Below are 25,712 nucleotides of genomic sequence, written 5' to 3'. Positions count from 1 at the left end.
AAAATATACTGGCATATTTTACTTGTGTCGATATTACATTAGAAATTACCAGCAAGCTGTAGACCTGATACCTTCTGATATCCAGGAAACACTTGGCTTGCAGCCTGCATAATTCAACAAAACTTTTGAAACTGTTCAGTCCAACTCAAACATTTTTTTTCTATCTGTTGTGCTGTTGACCAGAGTTTATTTGTTTTCCTTTTAAATTTGGCTTTTTCAAAAAAGAAATAGTTCTGCAGATGAAAAGAGAAACATCGTGGACAAATTTAATGGCGCAAGCAATGCAAAAGCATTTCCTGAGCTATTTCATTGCGTCTGGTAATTCTTTGCATAATCTCCTCTTTGGAAATCTTATCTAACCAATGGTATCCAGGCAACATGTTTTGAGCCTTTAATCTTCAAAATCCACAGCGTGTGAAACTTAAAAATTTCCTAAAGAGTGGATTAGTGGTAGAATTTGATACAAATGCAAACAAAGCAGATGCTCCTCACGGCACTGACCCATGCTCCAGGTTGTAGCCATAGTCAAAAGCTCCCCACACCCTCAGCTGAAATACCCAGATCAGCTGTGGGAAAAGTGGGAATGACAGTGTGTGTGTCTCCTCTACTTACCTTAGTAGCCAGTGGATGTAGACTTCATCTAAGTCCTTTTTTTCCCTGGTTCTACTTTCCCATCTCTGTGCTGAGGAGTTGGGATTTGCCAACGCATGCAGTTCTTAAGGCTTTAAATTGCCCGTAGTTGATATTTTTTAATTTTGCAAGTTGAAACAGGGAAATTCCAATTCAATATAAGGCAGAAAATCTTCAGAATGTGAGGTCAAACACTGGGACAAGTTGCCCGGAGAGCCTGTGTAATCGCCGTTCCCAGAGGAATTCAAAACTTGCCTGGGCAAGGCCTTGAGCAGCCGGCTCTTGACTTTGAAGTTGGCCCTATTCTGAGCGGGGGCTGGACCAGATGACCTCCAGAGTTCCCTTCCAACCTATAGAGTTCTAAGTTTTTGCTCAGTGATTAATTAAAATCTTGTGAAGGCTGGAGAAATGAGTCCAGGATAAGGAAAGTAAATGTAAATTCTTTGGATTCATTTATCATTACTTTTATAAAAAATTGAGCATCTTACTACCAGTCAGAGAAGATGTTTTCAAAGAATTATGCATGAAACATGAAGAAGGCAGAAGTTAGTAGAAGGCAAATGTTTTCTTTTGGAAATTTGCTGGTAACCACAGAATATTACTGCAAATAGTGCAAAGCCAGGAAAAAAGACTAATTGTCTTCCTAGGGGAGTTTGTATTTGCTGATTTTATTCAGTCTTTTCTTGGAATTGGAAGTGTTTCTGTAATTAGATTCTGTATGTTCAGACAGTTCTTTATGTCTTTATGTTTTGGTAAACAAACCCATGCCTGGTAGGAGCCTGCCCATTGTATGTGCTAGCAAAGCCTGTATCAAGAGGATATTCAAACTTTTTAATCTTGTAAAGAAGTAGCTTACAAATGCATGCCCAAGAATTCCTGCATGAAGCAGCAGCATTTCCCTGCAGACTCATTTGTTCACGGCAGCTCAGCCGAGTTCTCCTTTCAGCTCTGGCTATGACAAGGTTCTTCACGTTAGAAACACATATGGCTATTTTGTGACCTTCTCTGGGATTATTGTTTGGGTTTTTTTTCCTCTGTGTCCAGCAGTTTTATGTTAATGTCTTTGTATAGGTTCAGGATGGCTTTCTTAATATGAAATATTTCAGGAAAGAGCCAAAAGCAGAGCATATTGAAGTTATAGAGTTACCTATACCATTTAATAATACCTACTTTCTTCCACTTGGACAAGGGGATAAAGTCTTCTCTGTTAACTCTGGGACTGAATTTGGCCTTTCCTTCTCTCTTAAATTGTTTAAACTGAGGCATGGGCCAAATTCAGTCATCTGCTGACTAATCAGTTGTCAAATGACAAATTGATAATCAATGACAGTTAAAATGACCATGCTAGTCAGCTGTGTGACTCTGGGTGGCTGTAGGAGTTGGAACAAGGTGGAAGGGAACCTGGAAGCAGAGCACAAGGTATCTGTCTATAACCAGCTCCCAAAAGCTGTAAAAACAACTGCATCCGTATAAAATGACACTGCATCCGCAAGCAATAAAGCTAACCAAAATGGAGAGGATGATTTAATTTTGGTTCAACCCCATCTGCCCTACTGCATCCTCATAAGTAACGCTTGGTCAGCTCTGCTGTTGTCAGCGGGGCTTTTGGAGAGAGCACGGGGAAGGGGGATAGGTTTTGATTTAGCCAAGGCATGTAGCTCTCTGTTGGAGATTAACTGTGATCTTATTTCTATTGTAACCAAGAGACTGTCTCAGCAGAGGGGCTGTCTGGGTGCAGAGCGGATTTGCTTCATTGTTGGAACAACTTTTGTCCCCCAAGTCTCTCCTCTGCAGCTACTAAATAAATTCCTTGGAGGACTATGTTTCTGACCGTTATTTTTACTACCCATCCTGGACTGAGATTATGGCAGCAAGGTCAGTGCCCTGTTTTTATTGCCAGGAAATTAAAAAAGGTTTTCTATGCAAACTAAAGTATGTTCCTTCATTCTCTAGTCAGCTCAGTCCTCTAAATGTTTTTGGGTATAGAGCTGGAAAATTTTCAATTTTCAACTGGTTTTATTTATGCCTTGCCTACTTCAGGGTAAATTTTCTGTGTATTTTTCGCTTGTTAAACACCCATGCAACCCTGACATCTAAAAAGTCAAGTTCTGTGCTCTCCACTTCTACACACGCATTTTAGCATTTAGAAATGAAGATCCCCAAAATAACTATTGGTTGACAATCCATGTAAATGGGCCTTGCCTTCAGAAAACAAGTCCTGAAAGACCTCAACACATAACTTTTAACTCGTGCCTTGAAATTGTGCATATTGGACTGGAAAAGATGCAGTAATGTGAGCCTGGGGAATTATTGTGATGAATGCCTTGGGCATTGGTGCCAGTTGTCTAATGTGGCTGCTCAGAACAAGGTTTCCATTTGAACAGTTGAGTTGTTCGGAGGGTGAGTGAGTTGACTCTGCTTTGAGGGTACAAGTTGTTATGCTTGAATACCAATTCAGATGAAATTCTGAAATAATTGTGTTCCAGACTAGTGCTTGCAGTAGAGAAAGTTAATTTATGACAGCTGAAATATTTTTGCATAAAGAATAAGGCATTTCAGTTTCTCCTGTCCAGTTAAGACTAATTATTTCCATTTTATGGTAAAAATGGAATTAAGGTGGTAGCTGATTCAGTGATGGGGGAGGGTTTGGAGTACAGTGTAGGTTTTAGTTGTATAAATAAAAATCTCTTTATTCTTTTAAACAGAAAAAAAAGGTCAATTAAAACACAGACAACACATTATCTAATTCCTGTAGACTTTTTTTTCTTTTCTTTTTTGGTAGTATCAGATAGATTTGGTAGTATTAGATTCTGAGAGAGAATCCTCACCATTCAGTACAAATGCATGAGTTCATGAGTTTCAACAGTAAAACTCTTTGCAATAAGCATTGGTGGCAATAATAAGAGAAGTTAACTTGGTTAAATTTGCAGAACTGTGTTCGGCTACACTGTGTTTTGACAGCTCAGCCTTCAGTTTTAATTCTTGGTAATTTCATTGGGAAGTGTCGCTGAGGGGAGTAGTGGAGGGAAGGCAGTCACAGGCTGAAAACCTGACATCTAACCATGGACCGGTAAGGCTGCCTGGCAGTTGTGTTTTGCCTGTTCAGCTCTTGGGTTATCAGATGTAAATAATACATTGCTGGTGCCTCATTTACGATCTTATATTTGTGAAGACAAAAAGCAGGATATTTGAAAACCTTCTGGCTTCCATGGGAGATTTCCAAGGAGAAGATGGCGTTGCTGTAGGGGATGTATGTGATGTGGTGATCCTGGACCATATAGTTACCTGTAGTATATTGCTTGGTGACAGGGATATAGCATTGTGTAACAGTATGAAAAAGGGAAATACAGAGGGTTTTTTGATGGTCATGATCTTTTAAATTTATCTTTCTATTCAGTTTTGCCTCACACAGTTACTTTAAAAGATTATTCATTTTCACACCTTCTGAGAAAAGTCTTTTTTTGTCATCCATCCCTCATTGTCTGTGCAAGATGCCATCAAAATAAACCTGCCCAGAAGAACTCCTGAATGTCTGTGTCCTATCTCTGCCTGTCCAAGCTCCATGTTGGAAATAGGGTAATTCGTACCTTTGATTTGGAATAAGTTTGGGGAGCGATGCGAAAAGGAGGTTCAAGCTATCTTTTTTTAAGATCCATTAGTTGGGACTTGTGAAACATAATGAACTGCCTTGCCATCTCTCATTATGGTTTGCGGTTAAAAGAATAATGTATATGCATGTGATTTGGGTATGGTAATGTAATCAAAAAAAACCTTATGGAAACTCCAGAGCATTTAATTTACTCTTATTTTACTGTCTCCCAAGTCTTTGCAGCACCACTTCAGCATTTACAAATTATAATTGGATGATACGACCTTGGATTTAAAATACTGGATTTGATGCAAAATCCAAGTACAGTTTGCTCAAGTGATGTCCTTTGGTCTTCTGGGTGCAGTTCATCCCTCTGAACTTCAGCTAAGTGCCTGACAGCTAGCTGAGACTAGATACTGACTCTTCCCTGTTGTTAACAGAGAAAAAGAGAAAACCTGGCAGCTCCGAAAGCTGATTTCTTCCCTCTTTACAATAACTGCTGCATGAATTGCCCTCTTGAGAGGTCTATTTATCTCTGTGAACTATAGAGATTGCCAGTTTCTAAGGTAGTAATTTAAACTCAGAGGATGCCTCCCCTTATGCCACATTGTTGGCTGTTCTCTGTGTTTTAGATTCTAAGTTGCGTTAGATCACATTAAAGGCCTCCTTCTCCCCCCAGACTTCTCATTTTCAGTTATTTGATTTTACCAACTTCATCACCAAGGGAATAGCAGCAGCATGTGTCTACCAAAAGCTCACTGTGCCAAAGCAGCAGAGACAATTAAATCATCTCCTGAAGTCTTGGGAGCTCAGCCAGTGCTTGTTTTCTGCTCTACAAGAAGACTTCCTTGTATTTTTTGTCTTAAAAGACCAATGTCACCATGCTTACTTAAGTGTGGGGATTGATGACGTTGGTGGCTCGAATCCTGCAGCACGCTTGGGCCAGCTGCTGCGCTGGGTGCTCGTGATGCCCAGCTATTGCCGTGCCTCTGAACTGAAGGGCACTTCTAGACAGAAGGAGTTTTACAGCTCTTCAGGTTTCGGTTATCTACTCAGCTTCCATTGAGGGCTCCATCTGGCCCAGTGTGCAGCTGGTGGGATGACTCTGCTTATGGGTACTCCTGGCTAGGACTTGACACAGGCTGAAAGCAGCCACACATCTTACACAAGACAGGCTCTTTCCATTGCAAGGGAGAAGGTTCCTACTCAGACAAAATGTTATTTTTGTCTGAGTATTTGGGGCTTGGGGTGTCTCTCTCTTAATTCTTTGAGGAATCCAATGTCCTGGTTTTTTGCTGTTCTTGTAATTGGACCTCCTGGTTATTTGCAAGAAAAACGAAAGCTGTCAGCCCCAGAATTAATGAAGCCTGGTTTCCAGTGAATCCTGTTTCGTGGTTGATTGACTTCTTAATCTAATTAATCAACCAGAAATATTATAAGACTGTGATGGGAACTCATGCCTTGTAAACATCAGAGTCCAGGGGTGAGAGTGGCATTTGTAATATCACTCGTGGGAAAAGTTTTGCTAAGCTTTTACATCTCTTCACCAAAGAATCTCCACAGAGGAGAAAATATTTCATACCATTTCCCTTCTGTAGATCTTCTGGTGTCTAAGGAGGGTTTGCCTGCCTCTGGTTATTTCCTTTACCAGGCCACTGATAAAGTCTCTCTAGCCTGCTGTGTTGAGAATATATCTGTCAGTCTCTGTCATCTTTCATCAAAACTAATCAGTGAATGCTGTTATTAGGTGGGGCTGATAGAGTGTGGCTGTACAAACCCCTCCTTCCATGTGATACCAGCTAAAATAAACACAAATTTCTTGCCATAGCACTTCCTGGCCACACAACAACAGCTTTTGCTTGCCATGGGGGCTGCAGTGCTTGCTGTCTTCAACGAGAAGTGGAACACCGAGTGGTGCCTCATTGCTACTCTCTGCCACAGAAGCGGACCTGCTGGTTATGGACGGTGTTGTCCAGAAATGACAGGAGAGAGAAGAGGACCTTGGCAAGTTCAGCATCACACAGTGTAGCCTGTTGAGCTCTACCAGGATGTGAAGGTTTCCAGCTTCTCTGTCATCGTTGCTCTAGCATCTCACCTGTTTTCCCCTTGTAAGACAAAACTTATGATTTCTTGCGAGAACAGGTGGTTTTAGGGCTTTTATTCAGTCTTGCCACTGGCAAGTCTTCTCTCAAGAGAATATGTCATAAAAAATACTACAGCTGCTTCTCGCTGTCTTTCCCCAGGCTTGGAGATCTTCATCAGCAGCACCTTGTATCTCTGGACTTTTTAAAGTTTCGCTTTTGCATTGATGGCAGTCTCTCTTTTTGCAGTAAGTCTCTGGATTTTGGGTTGTACACCCAACACTTTCCAGCATGCTGAGTACCCAAAATGTGACTATATTTCAGGGACAATTTTGGAGCAAGGCCTGAGTTGCCTCAGATAATGCAGTGTTTCAGTAGCATCAGTGTTTGTAAGATTTGTCTCCAATATCCCTTTTACTGTCACAAATTACACATCAAACTGTATGATTTTTTAACTGCCAATAGTCAGGTGGAAGCTGTATAACTGAGCAGAAACTAGTGCTTGTTTGCGCATGGAATGCAGGTTTGTTCTTACTTGCTGGCTGAAGTGAACTGGATTTGATTTCCAGGCTGTGGTTCCCACCATCCCACAGGATTTACACTGATGTCATTGGTGAAGTAGGAGCTCTGTCTAAGGGGGCCAGGGATGAAAGACATGGAAGCTGAGCTTAAAGCAAGCTTTTGCCTTATGCTGTGACTCAACTTCGCACTGTGTGCCGTGACTTCTCCTTTGCCCTTATTCGTACTTTAGGTGACCATATATTTTTAGTATAAAAAAGTTATGAAACCATCTTCTGTTTTAAACCTGGGGGGGGTGTATTATTTTAAAATTATATAAAATATTAAAAATATTTTGAAATATTTTTTTTAAATTACCTAACAGTTTTGTTTAATGCAAGTGTTTGCATGGAGAATGCAAATGCAATTTAGGAATGAATCCCAAACCATTCCTAAAAATCTACATCTCTCTTTGCATTCTAAGAAGAGAATCAATACTGTTTTGAGTATCAGATTAAAGTCTATTGACAAAGTAGGTGCAATAATACATACATACTTCTTTGAGCTGTGTGCAGTAGTTTACATACACGGAGAGTGAGAGGAATTAAAATACTTAGCATGGCGGCAGTTTTCTGCTTCCCTTCATACAGATAACAGAAATGCCTGATAGGCAGGAGGAACAAAACATGTAGCGTGGGGAATTGGGTGGGAAGGGAAGGTCTCCAGGCATTTCCTAAACCTGGTAATTCCTAACTTTCCACAGCAATAAAATGTTGCATATATCAGTATTCCCAGTATAGAATATGCTTCATTTCTAACCTCATAAATGGACAGTAACTTTTTCTGATGGAGGTAAAGGCCTCGACTTTCAAGACAGGAATCGAAGTCTTGTCTGCATCACGGCATGGCATACCACGGTTCTGCAGCTTTCTTCATTTAATGTTTGCTTTGCAGTCGTGTGTGTTGGAGGCACACACTGTAGTGTAGAGGCTGCGATTCTGTACTTCCTCATCTTTAAGAAGAAAGTACAATTTGAAATAGCTTATTCCTGAAATCGAGTGCACTTACAAGAATGTATTATTTTTATATAGACTTTTCAGTTTTTTGATCTGGTTATTCTCAGGGTAAAAGCTAAAGAACATGTTTTATAGGGCTGAGATTCCAGGTTTATGAATGATGTCTAAGGTCTTCAAATATTATGGATATATTTATTTATTTTGATGATGAGTAGAAATACACATGTAGGAATATGCTGGCAGTGCAATCATTCTGTAACGCACTGAGAAGAAACAATCTAAACTTTTTCTGCTGCAAAATACTTGAAGCCTCTGTGTACCTACTGGGATTTTGTAAGAGAAACAGGTTTTATCACTAATATTGTGAAGAACTTAAATTCTGACATTTGTTTTTTCCTCACTGGGTCAAACCTGAAAACACAAAAAACTCACACATTTCCTCCTCCTGTCCCTCACCTTCCCCGCTCACCCCTCCAAATTTACTTTCATGAGATTTAGGCTGGCTTCTGTTCTGTTTTAGCAGGTTTCATTCACTGTCGTGGGAGTTGGACCCCTTCACCAGGAGCAAACTTCATCCTCTGATATTTTTCACAGGATCACCGGGTAGCCTAAAATTAATAGTCTGAATTTTGTGACGGACCATGTGGCAGTTGACTTAATGATGCAGAAATGGAAATTTAATGTCATGCTATTCAAGCTTCTGCTTGTTCTCGTTTATTTTTATTTAATTCAGCTGTCTGGGAGACACACAGTATCCCCTGGAAATGCTTAGGGAAGAGCATGAAGGAAGCTGGCCAGGAATAACAGTGATAGTCTCGATGTCATCTGTGTTAGAGGCCAGATCATACTGTACTGGCATTGCCTGGTGACAGGCTGGTGGGGCTGCACTTAGGCTGGAGGAAAAGCAAGGTTTGAGGAGCATGTTTGGAGGCTCTGCTGAGTTTGCTGTGCAGCGCGTTGCTGTTGAATCGTGGCTCCTGATGGCTGTTTCCAAGGAGGTACAACACATTGTCCAAGGCTTGAGGTGTGTTTTCCTTCCTCCTGCCTCTCCAGCTTTCAGGGGGGTTGCTTGGACGGCTGCAGTGCTTGCAAACAAAAAGCCAGACAGAACTTTTTTTTCATCCTAGAGAATATCAGGCCTGTTTCCCTGCAATGCTGGGCAATGCAGAAGGAAGCCAGAGGAGACAGTGCCCTGCTTGAAGAGATCAGCATTTAAAGACGAGGTGTGACAGGGATGTGTAACTGTTGATGGGAATAAAATAGGGATGAAAGGTGAGAATTATAGTGGAAGATGATGAACAAGCAATTACATAGACTTAGTTTTGTGGAATTACTCAGCCCTGACCTACCTAATTGCTTGATCACAGGAAACAAATCAGCCAGTAAAATAGAGCTAATCTCTGCTCTTCCCCGCTTTAGTGGTTACTAGTTGCGAAAGCCCTGTCGGTTTTGTGGTAAAAGCAGAGCGAAGGCACAAAGGGGTGTCCTTAGAAGGAATATAGTCAGGGCTTCGTAAGCAGAGGACAGTAGGAAAATGAAATGCTTGTTTGCAGCTGCTGAAGGACTGTGGAGTGCATTGTATAAGAAAATAAACAGGAAAAAGAATCAGTTTGTGTCTCTGTTTCTGCTCTGGTATTTCTGTAGGTGCTAAATGACTGGAGCCTGCAGCGTTCATCAAGATGGTGCTGTTGTGTGAGCAGTGGGGGCTTTCCTCAGCGCAGGGAGGCCGGAGGGGAGCCGGGGAGCGGGCCCTGCGTGGGCGCAGGCACTGCTTCCTCCCGCCTGAGGAGAAACTGCTGGGTGTAGAGAAAAACAATGGCACTTCTAAATGTGGCAGCCCATGCCAAAGGAGCCTGCTTTTCCACACGGTGCGGATTCAGGTGCTTGGCTTCAGACAGATGTAATTACAGCACAGGGCGGGGGGGACAGGGATGGCGGAGCCAGGCCACCCGGTGCCTGTGTGCTTGGGCCTGCCTTCCTCAGCTCTCCCCTGGGGGAAGAAGAATTTTAGGAGATTTAGGAAATGGCTTTTAGTCAGAAGCGTAAGGCCAAGATGGTAGCACAGCCCATTTCACCCTCAGCTTTGTAGTTCAGGAGGATGTCGTCTACCAAGAAGACCCTGGTCACAAATTTTGGAGTAAATATACCTGCTTGTTCTTGAGCTTAAAGGGCAGGTGTCAGCCACACACTCCTGGCAAATATTTAAAAAACTGATTATTTCTGATCATAAGAAGGAAATGGAAAGATCATTAGAGGTGCCATAGGGAATATATGGCTGGGAGAGGAGCTGTTGGTGACCAGTTGGGCTAGTCTTGCTGGAAGGTGAAATGTAGCTTAACTGCATGAGATTTTCTGTTGTTGTTTTTTTCTTCCCCTGAAGAATCTCTTGAGCTTTCCATCGTCTGAGCACAGCAGGCATCTGCACGATTACTGTGGCGTGATGCAAAGAGACGGGGGGAGAAAGTGTCGGCTGGGGATCCTGGCAAACATTACTTAAAGCATTGGAGAAGTGCGGCAGATTGACTCCCCGACCGTCACTGCCGATAATGCCGCTCATAGAGCTTGTCAGCATTCCAACTTCACATTTTTATAACCATTTAATTACTGCCTGTATTGAGTATCGCTGGGATTCACCATTGCAGCTAACACTCTGGAAGTGCACTGTAGACTGTAAGAAAGTGGAGAATGTCAAGCGGGCAGCCAGGCTGTAATGAGTTTGTTCATCCTGTTAGGTAACATCTCAGTAACAACCACCATAACCATTCTGTTTGTTCTGTGTGGGGGCTTTTTGGTTGGTTGTGGTGGTGGTGTTGTTTTTGCTTTTTTTTAAGGATACTGTGTCCTTCATTTGATGAAGTTTTCTTTTCCATTAAATTCACGATCCCTTTCTGAAAACTTAATTCTAACTACATATGTTTTGTCTTTTACTTTCTTCTAGCTCCCTGTGCATGTCAGAGGAGGGGGTTTGGGCACCTCATGGCCGTTTTATCAGAGGCTTCCCTTTGCACAGAGTGGGATAGAGGAGCTGCTGCAAGCAATCTGAAAACACAGATGTGTAGCAAATGCTCTGAATGCTGTAAAGAGACTTTATCGGGGATGCAATATTTCTGTGTAATGGTAGATAGTTAGAATTTCTGGCATGAACATGTTGATGTCATTCACCATAGCTCAACACATAGCTTGCAGGATGCTTTGGCTTTTGCTGCTATGCTCTCCCATGGGGACACAAAGCAGCAAAACACAGCCCAGGAGCCCAGGGTTCTGCTGGGGTGGGAAAGGTGCTGGGGCCCAGTGGCTGCTGCTGCTCTTTGTGCGGACCTGTGTGCACGGAACAAAGGGTGAACAGGTGAGGACAGCCCGGCCCAGCGGCAGTGGTTATCTCTGTGTCTCCTCTTTTCCCTCCTTCCCCTCTGCAGCAGAGTTTAGAGGCTGCTGCTGTAGAGGGGGAGGCTGAAAGGGAAGGTGAGGCAATTTGGGCAGGGAATGGAGTAGACTGGCACTTGTTGGGGCGGGTGAGAGAGGGATCTGCAGGGTGTGCCAGTGGGAGGAAGGCAGGGAAGGGGCTGGGACAGGTGCTGGTGTGAAGGGGAGACTGCTGCTGAGCAGTTTGTGGCAGAGAACAAATCCAGATCTGGTCCAGGTGGCTGAGGGAGTAGGATCACTGTGATCAGGTAACAGCTTCTGGAGGATTGGGGAGCCAGAAATCTCTAGGTTCCCCATTACAGCATCCTAGGACATGGCGTATGTTAGGTCTATATATTACTGTTTTGGCTTGTGTATATATTGTTGGTCTGTTGCTACTAAATTACCTCCTCAACACTTTAGTTGAAGAGGGCTTTCTGACCATCGATCATTAATGTCACTGCTTGCTAAGCACAAATCTGTAAGGTGCAGAGCGTAAGCCAGATCTTAGAGGTTGTAAGCTAAACTGAGGTGTAAGGATTGTGCTATTAACCTAGAAGAATCCCATGAGTCTTTCCAGCCCTGTCTCTGAAGGATATGATTTGGCCCTTTGTTGAGCTGAAACAAGGCAGTGCAGTATAAAGGGTGTGAAAAAGAGTCTTGAGGAAGCTGATGTGACCTAGAAGGACTCTTTGTACTGGCACATAGTTCTGAACTGGTCTTCTCTCTTTCCAGCTTGTACACTCTCCAGTCTGTCATGCATTTAATAAAAGAGTTACAGAATAACCCTTGGTTAAACAAAGAGTGTATGCAGCCCTGCAATATTCTCAGCTCCTAACTTCTAGTAACTAGTGGGCCATTATCTACCCACCCAGTGAATAAGTTTCTGACAGTTCCTATAGTAGAAGATGTGTAAATATCACAGGCATACCTCCACCCCTAGCTAGTTTAAAATCCTCTTGCAGCTCCCCATTTCTTTTCTTAAATGCAGTAACCAACCAGGCAGATTGGTTTTAAAGGGTTCCTCAAAAGTTTTGCTTTAGGCTCTTAATCTGCCACCACCTTTACTTCAGCCTCTTATGGGCTCTGCAAGAGAAGCAACTGCAGAAGTGGTCTTTAAAGGGTTGCAGATGAGCACGTATAAATATTGAGTTGTTTATCAGTTTCTGACATTTGCTGAAATCTAGAGTTTCAAAGTTGTCCTTTAATAACTGGAACACAAACCTACTATGGCAATAAGCCAAAAGGTCAGCTTACTTATTTGAGTGATCTCTTCAGTGATACCTCGATAATATTCTGATGGCCTTTGGTGTGCAAGATGAGAGAAGAGTCACCCAGACTTCAGGGACACAGACAGACCGGTGTTTGTGATCCGCGCTGAGGTATGGTCCTTTATGGCTGAGGTCAAAACTTTTCCAGTGATTCCATTTGGGATATTTCTTGGCAAACTGGAGTTCAACAGCTACTCATGCAGCTACCTGCCGGGGTTGGTTTTCTTCCCACTTCTCATTCTTTCCCTCTTTGTAGCCTATTCACATCTTCAGCTTTGACCATTGGACCTGATCTAATTCCCATTGAAGATGAACCCAGTGACTTTGGCAGAAGTTGTAAGTGATCCTGAGATCAGAAGCTCTTTGAGACGGAAATTGTTCTTGATGGTTTTTTTTTTATTTTTTTCTGTGCCCATCTGTGCTGCTGTTAGGGGAAAAAAAAAAAAAAAAAAAAAAAACCAAACCCAAACTGATATCTGATTGTGCTCTCTGCAAGTAGCAAGAGAGACCTGCCCTTGAACTAAATAAAGCAAACAAGCCTCAAGCAGATAGTTATCCCAGTTGTGTATCCCCAAGCCTCTGTAAAAGCGTAGGTGATCTGGATTGAAAAGCTGTGCTTTCAGCTCTTCTTTTCAAAGGTACTCCCACACTGGAGCATAAAGAAAACCAGTTATGCTAAGGGTTAAGCGTGCACATACACCATCCTTTGCTTTCAGTTTGCCTTTGCCTTACAAAGCTTGTTTATTGGAAGAGAATTATTCTCAGGATTTAGAGGACAGACATATAGGGAGGATTTCTTTCCCTTTTTGGCTGAACACGTGAGGTCAAGCCAGTGAGTATGAGGATCAGCAGAGTTGCAGTTAATCTGCACATATATGGAGGACTCCTCTTTGCATTACCTGTGCCCAAGTCCAGTCCCCTGTTGATACAGGTTGTGGTGGGCTTTCTTGTCTAGCTAAGTGCTCCCAGTTGCTTGAGCCATCCTTGCTTTGGACAAATGGTTTTAATATCTATCTATCTATCAGCAGAATTCAAGCAACAACTCCAGTGCAAAATACTTTTTATGCCTGAGATGGTGCTGAAAGTTTAAGTCTTGGTGGAGTGCCTGCATGGGAAGCAGCAGTGATAACAACACAGGGAAAGTTTTTGCTGCTATTAATTGCAAACACATCCTAGCAACTGTATCACCCTACTCGTATTTCCTTTTCTTCCTCATGTTTTTCCAGTGTTTTTACAAACAGCACCTGCTACAGCTGTCTCTGTTACAGGGGAATACAATACAACTGTAACAACACTGGGAGATACATGCATGATTTCTTACGTAGGCTCTTCTGCCTGCTTATTTCCTTGTCATGTCCCTATTGTCTCTTAACTTGTACTTGATTTTTAAGCTCCTTGGGAGGGGACCAGCTTTTTGTTCTGTGTTTGCACAGCATCTGAGGCTGTCATGCCCTGGCTCTTCACTAATCCTGGTAAGTGCTCCAGTAGTACAAATGGCAAACAAATTAGCATTCTTCTCACTGATTAAACAAGCAGTTTTCTCTGTGATGGTTTGAACTGGGGTTGCATTTCATTACAGCCCTTTGAAGCTCAGCTGGGAATTGCCAGGTTCTTTTCCAATGTCTGTTATCAGCCTCCCCTGCTAGTTGACCAAAAAGTACTTGGCAGGCAGTTTGCAGACTCTGAAAAACAATAGGTTGTACTATTTTAACCTGGCTTTGACCTAACCTGGAACAGTCAAAACTGGCATTTGGCATAGTGAGGAAATGTGTTTTGATGTGCCGAGTCAACTGCGCTTGCTGTTCAGCAGGTGCTGACAGAACCTGTGTCTGTCTTGTCCTGTGGAGAGGCGGGGGGACCACGCTGGCCCTGGCATTGGTGTGATACCAGGCGAGTCCCAGTAGTTCTCTGTAATAAAGCCTCAATGAAGCAGAGAATTACTTTGCCCTTAAATTGAAGATTAATGTGATTTTTTTCTGGGACAGAAAACATTGCTTGTTTTCTGGGTGGATAAAGTGTCCACTGAAACAGGATTATATTTACATTATTATTGCAGGACCATCTGTGAAATAGGCTTTCTGTACTACAGTAAAGAGCCGTGACCCCTTACAGCGTTATCTTTTAAGCTGCAATGCTAAACCCACGGGGGCTTATGGCTCAAAGCTAATGGGGATTTAACTTCTCACTGAAAGGAATTTGAAGCCTAACCCTATTTAGATGCTCTTTGCTCTCATTGATTAAATGCCCAGTCCACTGAAAGAAACCTAATGGAATCATAACTGTATGAATTTTCCATCTGACAAAATGGATGGTGGGGGACACTGTGCAATATTTATTAGAAAAGGAGTTTGATCTTAAAAAGACATTTTAAATCAAAATGTCAGCTCAAAGTACTATTTCATTTGTAGAGAAAGAAATGGATTTGAATGAGAATGTATTTTTCAGATCACTCCACAAAACCATTTCATGGAAAAAAAAAATCTGTTTCTGAATTCAGGATTTTTATGAGGATTTTCACTGCTTCCCTTGTTCCCTGTGTTCACTAATTCATTTCTGAGATCCTGTCTGCAGAATAGTTTTAAATGATGCTATTTAAAAATAATAAACTTGCCAAAAAAAAAAGTCTGGTTTTTTTTCACCCCCAAATTGCATTATGCACCCGGTTCCAGGAGGACCATATTCCATCAGGGATCATTGGCAGTTTTTAAGGTACAGTAACTACAGCTCCTCAGGGATGAGAATAGAAGAGCTGTCAACTCGGTAGGAGACTTTGAGCTGCAAAGAGCAGCAGCACATGATGCCATGGTCTTGTGTCAGCACAGTTGGGTTTCAGTAGTGGTCTCTTTGGGTGCTGCAATTCTGAGAATTTCCTGTGCTCAAAGTGCTGGTGCTTTCTGATTACCTTTTAGCCTGTGCTAACGGCTAATGTGCTTATTCTTTAATTGTTGTAGTTTGTTGTTAGGGTTTTGGTGGCTTATTCCTAGAGAAAACCATAATCTCTGGCAGAAAAGGGCTCTATTCAAACAGAAGCCCAAGCACTGAGGCACAAGGATGTGGCTTAATGTTTCATTGTCCTTCTCTTTTCATTGCCATTGCTGGACATATAGTTATGATTCCTCCACCTGAATGTCTTCAGGTGGAGAAGAGGCAGTTGAGACTGCATTTGGACTTCAGAATCAGGCAGAAGTGGTCTTAAGCTATCATTATGACACATTTGAAATAAAGAAAAATATGGTTGCTACATTATACCCACCTCTGATCAGAAAAACTCATCCAGTTCGTCATGATTGATTTAGGGACCTCCTTAGATGTGTTTCTTTTTTCTTTTCTTTGTTATATAGAAGTCTTAAGACTACTGTACAGATTTTCTTATGTCTTGTCAGAGAAGCTGTTGGGCTTTTCCTATTCAACTGTGATGGCATGGCAGCCTGGAGATGGTAGTCTTTGATGGAGCAAAGTGATTCCTGTGGGCTCACAGTGTACAACTGACTGGATGCTTCTGCAAATTTACCAAACTTTATTATTCCCAGTTCAAATGAGAAAAGGAGAGAGAGGTGCGCAGGCACATGGGCATTCATAGGAATTTTCAGTCCAAGTCACTGAACTTCAGTAGTGTTCGTATTATATTTATCTATCTGTCTGTATTTATGTACCCGTATGCATATAGATATAAGTATTTATAATCACTGGCACTTGAGTGTTCTGAATGTGGCCGCTGGGTTGGAAACTAGAGGACTTATATGGTGAGCTGATGCCCTTCAATGGTTAGCCCAGCCACAGGAGATATGGCAAGTTCTCAGCTGAATGAGTGCCCCGAGTTTGTTCTTTCTCAAAGCTCTTAGTGTTGTCCAGTGAAGAATGAAAATGATGAACTTTGAAATTTTTCAAGTGATTGCAGCCCTGCTCTTCAAAATAAATCCTGGGGATCTTGGGAGGTCTTCAAGGTCTTCCTATAGAGAGAAGACTGTAGGCTTCATGAATCGATTTTCACTGGTAGTGGGATCCCTTTGGGTTGTTTAACAATGAAAAATCATAAAGGGGTAGAAATTAAGTTTAGTGCTGAGAACTCTGTCACTGACTTACTGCATGACTTTGAGGAAGGCATTTTAACTTGCCTGTGTCAGTTTAGCCATCTGTAAAGCAGGTACAATCATACACAGCATAATAATTTCCCTCAGTGAGTGCCATTTTCAGTCTATCCTGTACTACTTAATGATTTGTGTGACTGCTGAAATAACACTGTGCTCTAAAACCGTAATGCCCTGATGTATTTTTCACATAATCACTAGTGGTTGAAATATTTGTTCTGACACTTGAGATTACTCATGTAAATAGAAAAATTATAGCATGCTGGTGATGCCAGACACCTTGAATTCCATCTGAGCGTGTGGGTGATTGGAGAGGGATCTATAAATACTAACAGAGAGGGGGAACAACAAGCGTGAGTGGCACATTAGAAATTCTGAATCAACTTATTCCTGAGACAATATGACAATATGTCAGTATTGGGTAGGAGATGGTCCTTGGGAATCTGAGTACTGCAGGTTCACTGAAGAAATATATTTTGCTCCATTTCCCTGCTTTATGTGAAGCCACATTTTTCTGTTTTACTTTGCACAGAGTTACATGGAGTATGATGACATAGTCCTAATATCATGCAACTAAAGCCTTTTTTAAAATTTTTTTGACTTATGAAGCACTGTGCCTTGGAGACAACCAGAAGCTCCAGTTTGATTATCAGTGAGAGACTCATGGGTCCCACAATGCTTTTTCTGAAAATGTATCTGCTGATTTCCATGTTCGGCTCCCAAATTGCCTGTTTCAGATGTTTTCCACTTCCATTGTGAAAGATTTGCATAGTTCTAATTGTAGAGTTCATAATGTCACATAACAATGTAGCAAATGAGCTGTGTCGCATTTTACATAAAAATGTAGTAAGTTATATAGCTACTGCTTGCAGGTTTTGACAGTAGTCTTTTTTAATTTTTAGTTTATTAGATAAGGGACACTTGTGCAATGTAGTTACTCCCTGCTCTCCACTGCGTAGTGTTTCTTTTGAGTACAAGCTCTTCAAGATGCTGCCAGTGTCTCCTTCTAGATCAAGCCAAAGCATCTCCTTTTTAACCAAACATTGTGCTTTTGGGGATTACAGAGTATTTACAAGCTAATATTTGGTTTTCAGATTATGAAGAGAGAGAGATGTCTGGATTTATTTTGAGGAAGTATGTAACATTTTTGGAAGACAGATGAATAGCTTATGGGACTCTGCCTCTAGAATTCATGCATTTGTCATTAGTGACATATCAAAAACCAGAACTGAATATATCCAATTTATTGGAACAGTAACTTTGAAATTTAAAAGAAACTAAATCAGTTGAAGGAAACTGTAACACATTCAGTGTAGTAGGTATGAGTAATAGAAATCATAATGGAAAGTACTGAGGAACGCCAACTGTAAAGAGTCTCCGTTTAGTTTATTATTAATTTGCCAATTTGACGTTTTTGTATACCAGATTACCGACAACCTGTGACTGCTTTTGGTCACTCCATCAGCTCAAGTGCTAGTAAGTGTCACGTATTTAGAGCTCTGAACCAAGCCAGTAACCCAGCCTCAGATTTCACTGTGATTGTGTGACCAAAGTTCATGTTTGTTCAGTTTCCGTTAAGCTATTTTGAACAGAAACACGAAGATCTCGCCCCAGCATTGAAGCTTGGCCTCGCTGCTTCCTTGAGTGTGTGTGCTGTTAACCTCAAAGATGTACTTTATTATTAGGACTTGGTGATGTAACTCAGAAAGGAGCTGAAAGGGGATGGTTAGCAGCGGCCAGCTCTAAGTGATGGCAGGGAGCAGTGGGTGGGAAATGCTGACTGCAAGCGGAGCTTTCAGGCTTTCTAATGTAGACTGGAGGGGAGTAGGTTGTGTGTTTTGCTCATGGTTGCTTGATGTGGAGTATAAAACTGTGGTTTTGTGGAGGAATGAAAATTAATTAGCATTTACTAGGTTTTGCAGTTGACAGAATTGATATGCTGTGTAAGATAAGAAGACATTTAAAGCCTTCACTCCCTAGAAACATTTGCACTGAGGAAACTCGGATCGGGTTAAAGAAGTGTTTACTAGGGGGGAGCATCAGGCCCTGGGAATCAGTGGCTGAATTCAGCTCACATCATAGGCAAAGCCTCAGGAAAAGAATTCAAGGAAAAGTAACTCTCTGAAGATTTTTTTGGTGTTACACCAAAGCATAGGATGGTCTGGGAGTGTTATCTCCAGCTCCATAAGTGCTGAAATCAGAGGGGAAAAGGGATGTCCCTGGTGCAAGTGGGAATGAGAAGACATCTGCAGGGGCTGCCTGTGGCTCCTAAATTTTCTCCTGTAGTTTCTTGACTTCTAAGACATCTTTGGTGGTGAGTTACATTTTTTGAGACCTGCTATGGATAACACAATGTGGCTGGTCACTGTACTCTATCCGGGTTATCAAAACCACGGGATTTCACAGGTTGCACCCTTGCATGGCTTCCTGAGAGCAGCCCGTTTTTTCCCATTTGATGGGGGCCTGGACATGCTAATCCCTTGATCTGCTGTCTGGACAGCCCCTCTTCTTGCCTCATTGACAAAGAAATGCTCTTAACCACGCAGAATTGCTGATTGCAAGGTGCTTTGAAAAGGAACTGCCTTCATTTTCTGGGTGCAAGCGTGTGATGGTGCTTACAGCACTAATTAATGTTGCTCCACCTTTTTTATAAAAGCAGTTGCTAATTGAAAGGAACGCTGTCAAGTATTCTTTATCTTTCTAAAATGCAGTTGTTGATCTTTTTCACCCAGCCTGTCTGTAGCCCACTGAAAGCTTGAACTTGAAGCCTGGTTGCCTACCAGCAGTCTCTTGTCACTAATTGCTAATGGCCTACCTTAAGATAAACTTTATCCTAAAGGCATGTTTCTCTGCTGGGTCTTTCTGAAGTTACTCTTTCAAAACACTCATGTCTTCCATCTAAGTGCATACATTGAAAATATTTTTAAAAGGATTTTAAAAACAGCCCCTTACAATTTAGATCCAAGCCTGTTTCTTTAAGATATGAAGCAACATATGCTGAATTCGACTGAATTAATTTACAAACAGCAAAAAATGTAAATTCAACTTAGTCTCACTACAGTATGAGAAATGGCCAAAGCATAAAGGGGATTTGTAGTCTCACAAGGTGTTTATTTTAACTAACTTATATCATCTCCCAGAGGTGGAGATCTGATGCTCTTGGCAGATCAAGAGGTTTACTATTTCAAATCCCTTTCAGCACAGGGGAAAGTAGATGATGTTAATGGATGCTACTTGTCTGAACATAGTAACAGATGTTTCTGTAGGAAATGGAGTAGAAACACTCACAAGCAGGATTGTTGACTGGTTGCTGGTTTATGTCCATGTTAAAGCTGTTGAAAGGGTCATGCTACACATCTTCATAGATTATCTGATTCATAACTCTTTTCTTCAACTATTTGTGTCCTAGTTTTGATAATAGCACCGGCAGCTGGACAGATTCTCTTCTCATTTTTATACAGTGTCTTCACTATAGGGTGTGTGGTTTGCTTGAGTTTAGTGGAAATTTGGTGTCTAATATAAAACCTAGCAGGCAAATTCTGAGATCATGAGACCAAATTAATTTTAAGGCAGTAGACCTTTCTCCAGCTCTGTTAATCTCAGTTCCATTGGCAATAGTGTGAAATACTCTGCAGTTATGTTGGCATTGCTTGTGCACAGTCTATAAATTTTATGGCAAGACTTCTCCTTTCAGTTACTACTAGCTTTGAAACCCTTTGGGGTATTTTGCCTTGTGCCTTGCCAAAACTGCTAGACTGCAAATTCTCCCTTTTAATGTTCCATCAAGCAAAATGACACAACTGTGCTGAGTGATTGACTTGCTTGGCTGATCTGCCCTTCTGAAGGCCGCATACTAGCAGTGATTACTTCTAGCTTTGCTACTGTCCACTCTTTTTTTTTTTGGGACAGTATCACTTCAGCAGCTGTTAGATGGCTCAGAGTTGTTAACTTGGACTTGCAATGACACTATCTACAACCTCAGAAGTGTTTGTCTTCATTTATTTCCTCCTTTTCAGGTGGGAACTATGTGTCTGCAGGATGGGCCTTCTCTGGTTCTGCATTAGCAGCTCTTCTCAAACTAACCAAGAATCATTTTTGCTAGAAAAGTTTTTGTATGCCGTGCTGCCCACAATACCCTTGCAGGTGGCCTGGTGTACTCGCTTCAGCACAGATGAATCAAACAGCCCCTTCATACTGAATAAGCTGATAAAAGCAATTGATCTCATCATGTTCAATTTGTGGGCTTGAGTGACTCCAAAGGTTGATCCCTACATGCAATCTTAAAACATCTTACATATGGTGGAGGACTTGCCTAGCTCCTCTTCTCTGAACCATCTTTCATCCTTGCAGAAACCAGACCAGATGAAGACGTGTTTATGGGAACTTTCAAAAACCAGTCTTTTTTGGGTATAGATATCAGTAACATTAGCGCATGCTTTGAAAATAGCCTCAAGAAGTTTCTGGTTGATGTTTTCTTGTTAGATTTGGTAGTTGCCTCTGAGTACGTACTTAGGAGACAACGAATGCATAAAGAGGAGACTGTGCTTTTTCCCCTGCAAAGGGGGAATTCCTTGATCGTATTTTTTGAGCAGATTCAGGCCTGTTGTTCCTTTTGCTTTCATGTTGTAAACCTACACATCCTGTCCTCATTCCTATAGTAACGAAAGAACTTTTCTCGGGAGTGCTGGCTTCTCTTCAGTGGTCTTTGTCTTCCTTCCTAGGAAACAGTCTGAATGTGTCAGAGGAGTCCCAGTTCCTCAGAACTGCGTCTGGCCAAGGACCTGACCAAGCTGGTCTGTAGTATTTCTCTCATTAAAAGCCTGGTTCTTTCACCCCAGAAAAAAACAAAGTCAACTGTGAACAGTAACAAAGGATTAATTGTGGAGACTTGGGACTTGGCAGCCCTGCCTATAAATGAAGTGCTCTTTTGGAAGCTACATTGCCTGTCTTGCAAATCAAAAAATAAATGTGAAGTATTTCAGTGTGTATCAGTAGATTAATTCATTTGATTGCCACTTCCCTTCCTCTCCTCTTTGTGGGGAGGGGCGCTCCGGAGATTGCAATTTTAATTGCTTGACCGCAGTTTCTAATTAGTGGTGCACCAAAAGGGCATGGATCAGTAATTAGTACTGAATATAAGGATCTTTGAGGTTGAGCTATAGAATCAAATGGATAAGTTTAGACAGCTCTCGACTGAAATTGCAGTCTATCAGTAAATTGAGTTATAATAATGAAACCATTAGAATTTTTTCTCAGTCCCTGCATGTTGGTTTCTGTGTTTGCAAAGTACATTCTGGTGGTCTTAAAGAACGTAGCATTTTAATATAAATATATATTTAATATTTGTATATATACTAGAGATATGTATCTATTCTAAAGGCATATATATACATACCTATAGAATAGTTATACGTGATTCAGAGTTGTCATACAATGACATGCCTTATTTAATTTTATTAAATTTGAGTTGGGGGGGTGGGTGGGTTAATCTCTTCGGTGGTTTCTTTGGCAATATATAAAAACAGAGATCTCTATAGTCGCTTTCTTTTTCAGTCAATACCTGGATTTGTGCTACTGTATCCAAAGGGAAATCTAGCTCTTGAGTGCAATGGTCTGAAAACAGAATATTACCCACATTATTACTTTAATGTCCAATAGTTTGTATCATATTTTTTTCTGGTTTTAAAACTTGATGATGGAATTATATTGTATAACTTCAGTTATACATTAATGGTGCTGCATTCAAGATTCTCAGATAGTAGAGTGTGGAATGGGAATGTGCCTATTACACATACTGGTATCAACTGTTTTTTTACTGGGTGGATTAAGAACTGGTTAATGGACAGACTGCAAAATGTAGACACGTGTGCGGTCACCATAAATTGCTGTGTGTATAGTAGGTTTACTGGTGCGTGGTCTAAAACAGAGTGTTCTGCAGTATTTGCATCCCGAGTTTAGATGTAAATAGGAAATAACTGCTGATAAAACTTATGAATCATCTGAATAGCATGTGCCTTATTTCAGCTAAATTCATAAACTGGACTTTGGTTATAGACATGTAATTATGGATGTTAATGGGGCAAATGGAAAACATTGGCTCTGAAATTTAAATAATACAAAAAGTTATATAAATGGATCAAGTTCTGCCACCTCTTCCAGTCCAATATTCCATTTGTGCATTTATATGTATCCATTGGGGGCTTTTAAAATATGAAACACATTTGAATATGCAGGAGCCATAAAGTCTGATTTGTAAAACCCAGCAGCATTCAGCGTGAATCTAGAAAGCTGTGCTTGTATTTAGTGGGAAGTAGGAATTAATTTGTAGAAAACTACTAAAGCTTTGGGGTTTTTTGTTCACGTGTGTGTGTGTGTTTGTTTTTTTTTTTTTTACGGAAAACCTGTATTCACTTATTTTTTTAATCCTCCCGTAGAATTTTGTAGGAAGATGGTGTCCAGCAATTTACCAGTTTATTAATGGGTTTATTCATGTAAGTCTCTGGGGCTGAGCATTCATCTCCTTTTGAGAGTTAGTAGAAACTAGATGTCTGGGAGGTCAGACGTTGGCAGGATTTTTCATAGGACATTTTTCCTCAAGGTAATTTTCTTGGCTTTTGCTGTGTTTGAGACTGGGTTTGTGGAAAGAGGGCTGTGTTTCTGCTCTCTCCTCCTGCTTCCTCTTTCACAGGAGTTTCTGAAACAGTGCAGCTGCCTGCCACAAACTCACCAGTGCATCCCATGGAAACTTGGCTTCTTGGCACGTGGAAGGGGCGGCTCTGTTCTTCTGCACCCGTCTCTGGGGAATTAAATTCATGTTCTGTGTTCTTGTTTAGGTTTAGAGACAAATTTTTCACTTCGGTTTCCTTCCTCTCCCTGCCCCTCTCTCCTTTGCTTAGTGAAAAGATGCTCAGGTCTAATGCATATAGCTTCTGCTGAAAGAGGATGAAAATAGCACAGAGGAAATAGCTACATTATTGAGACCTGGACCTTTATTTAGCATCACATTTGCTGGCATGTCACTGTAACAGTGCTCAAAAGCCTGCTGGATTACTTTTTTCAACAGATTAATTGATAATCTCTAATTTTAAAGGGAACAAAATTTTGCATGCACTCAAATGTGATTTTTACAGCTTCAGCTGTTCCTTCCATCTAAGTTAATGACAGTCATATCCATTCAGTGTAAACAGGAATAGATTCACCACCTCTGTATGTGTTCAGTCTCTCTATTTCCCAAAGGCTATGAGTGCATCCAAACTGAGACACCTACTGCTAAAACCAATATCTTTATGACACTGACTAAAACTACTTATTTTCAGCACCTTTGAAAATCAGGTAATTTATGGAGTACCCGAGGATGAGCTCTGGTTTTGAGAGTTAGGCGACACAGGTTTTTAGATAATGGACTCTAGGTAGATGTCTACAAAAAGATCAAAAAATCAGTCTCAACACCTTTTGCCTTAAATAGTTTAGGGAAGTCTGGCAGAATCATAGAATCATAGAATGGTTAGAGTTGGAAGGGACCTTAAAGATCATCGAGTTCCAACCCCCCTGCCGTGGGCAGGGACACCTCCACTTCTTTGGCAGGGAAGAAATTAATTTCAAAAATCACTCAGAATAGTATGCGGAAAAGAAATCAAAGCAATGGTGTTGGGTAGAACAGCATTTCTGATAAATCACAAATGAGGAATATTCTGTAAAATAACTAGTACAAAAGTCCTTATAATTGAAATTAACATATTTGTTAAAAAGGAGAGAGCAAGCAACAGCAAGATGTGCGCTAACATATTTTAGAGAAAAGATGTCAATAGATGCTCACAGAGCCTACACTGTAGTTTTGCACAGGTATCTCTCAGTAAAGCTGTTACGGAGTGCCTTGAAAAAGTGCTGCTGAAATTACTCACCCTATCTGTGGTTTTGACAGAAACAGCATTTTCTTCTCCATTCCTCTGAATACTTCCCTTGCTTTCACTTTGAACTTCAAAACTGCAGTCTGCTTTCCCTAATTTAACCTCCTTCACCACAATGCCCTTTTGTAATTTACCCGTCGTTTTGTTACTCAGTCATTCCCAGCTTCTTCAGCTGAGCTAACATGATGATCTGCACCATTTCCTTGAAATAATCTCTCATGGCATTTTAATAACTTCCCTAAATAAGTTCACGGTGCTCCTGACCTTTCGATTTGTGTCGTCGCTGTTTGAGTCATGGGTATAATCAAGTGGCAATAGCCAGTTAGGCAGCCACAGCTGTGTAAGTTGGATATATACATTTAACCAGGGTGCTTAAATGTGAGGTCTTTTCTTGGTTGAGCTCCGTCAGGTTTGTGAAGGAGAAAGAGCCTGTGGCTGGTAGATTTGCCAAGCACACGAAAAGCAAAAGCTAAAGTGATCTTGAACTGCCAAAAGAATTCAAGAGGAGGGAAAATGTTGCAATATTTGTCTGCATAAAGAGGGGAATACAAATTACAAGTGTAAAAATGGTATTGATTTTTGAATACAAGTATGACCATTTGGGATTCCTACATTTACGTTTCCTATCCATACTGGAAAAAGGCATTGGAAGAGGCTGAGAAGAGATCTAATCTGACACCTCCACTCTCACAAAAGGCTTGAATTCAATTTTATTTCCCTGAGAGAAGTCAAAGAGGTGAATTGGTTTTTGTTTACTTCATATATGTATGTACAAGTAGACTGGCTAAAACTGCTTCCCAGCAAGCAGAAATAGCTGTCGAGATCAGTGGCAGGACATGGACAAGCATGAACCAGAAGCAAGATGTGAGGCTGCAGCACTTGGAGTATCACTGGAATATTTTAGATAGCGGAATAATAGATTCACTGTCCCTTGGTTGAATGTCTTTCTTAAAAACTTCCCTATAGCTCAGCTATCTCACAGCTTCTGTACAAAGGAATTGCTGCATGAGGACTTACAGCCTGTCAAATGGAAGCTGTATGGCTCTCCTGGCCTTACACTAGCTATATGTTCTTATTTCGCTGATTCTGTTCTTTTCCCTTGTTTTACTCATTGCACCCTACTGAGATGGGCAGGAGTCAGATCTTCATCTTCTGTATCTGCACAGCTTCCAATGGCATGATGCTGGATGACTAGAAATAATAAACAGCGCTGAGGGCTGGCAACAGTTC

General features: G+C 41.2%; 1 protein-coding gene across 1 annotated transcript in view; it reads left to right on the top strand.

The window, feature by feature from the left end:
- SNTB1 (syntrophin beta 1) overlaps positions 1-25,712 on the top strand; it is a 115,800-nt gene that overhangs the window by 32,703 nt on the left and 57,385 nt on the right. The gene's annotated exons all lie outside the window — the stretch shown is intronic.

The sequence above is a fragment of the Numenius arquata genome, chromosome 3 (assembly GCF_964106895.1).
Source record: "Numenius arquata chromosome 3, bNumArq3.hap1.1, whole genome shotgun sequence".
Classification (NCBI taxonomy): Eukaryota; Metazoa; Chordata; class Aves; order Charadriiformes; family Scolopacidae; genus Numenius; species Numenius arquata.
This window is presented reverse-complemented; position numbering and strand designations above follow the sequence as displayed.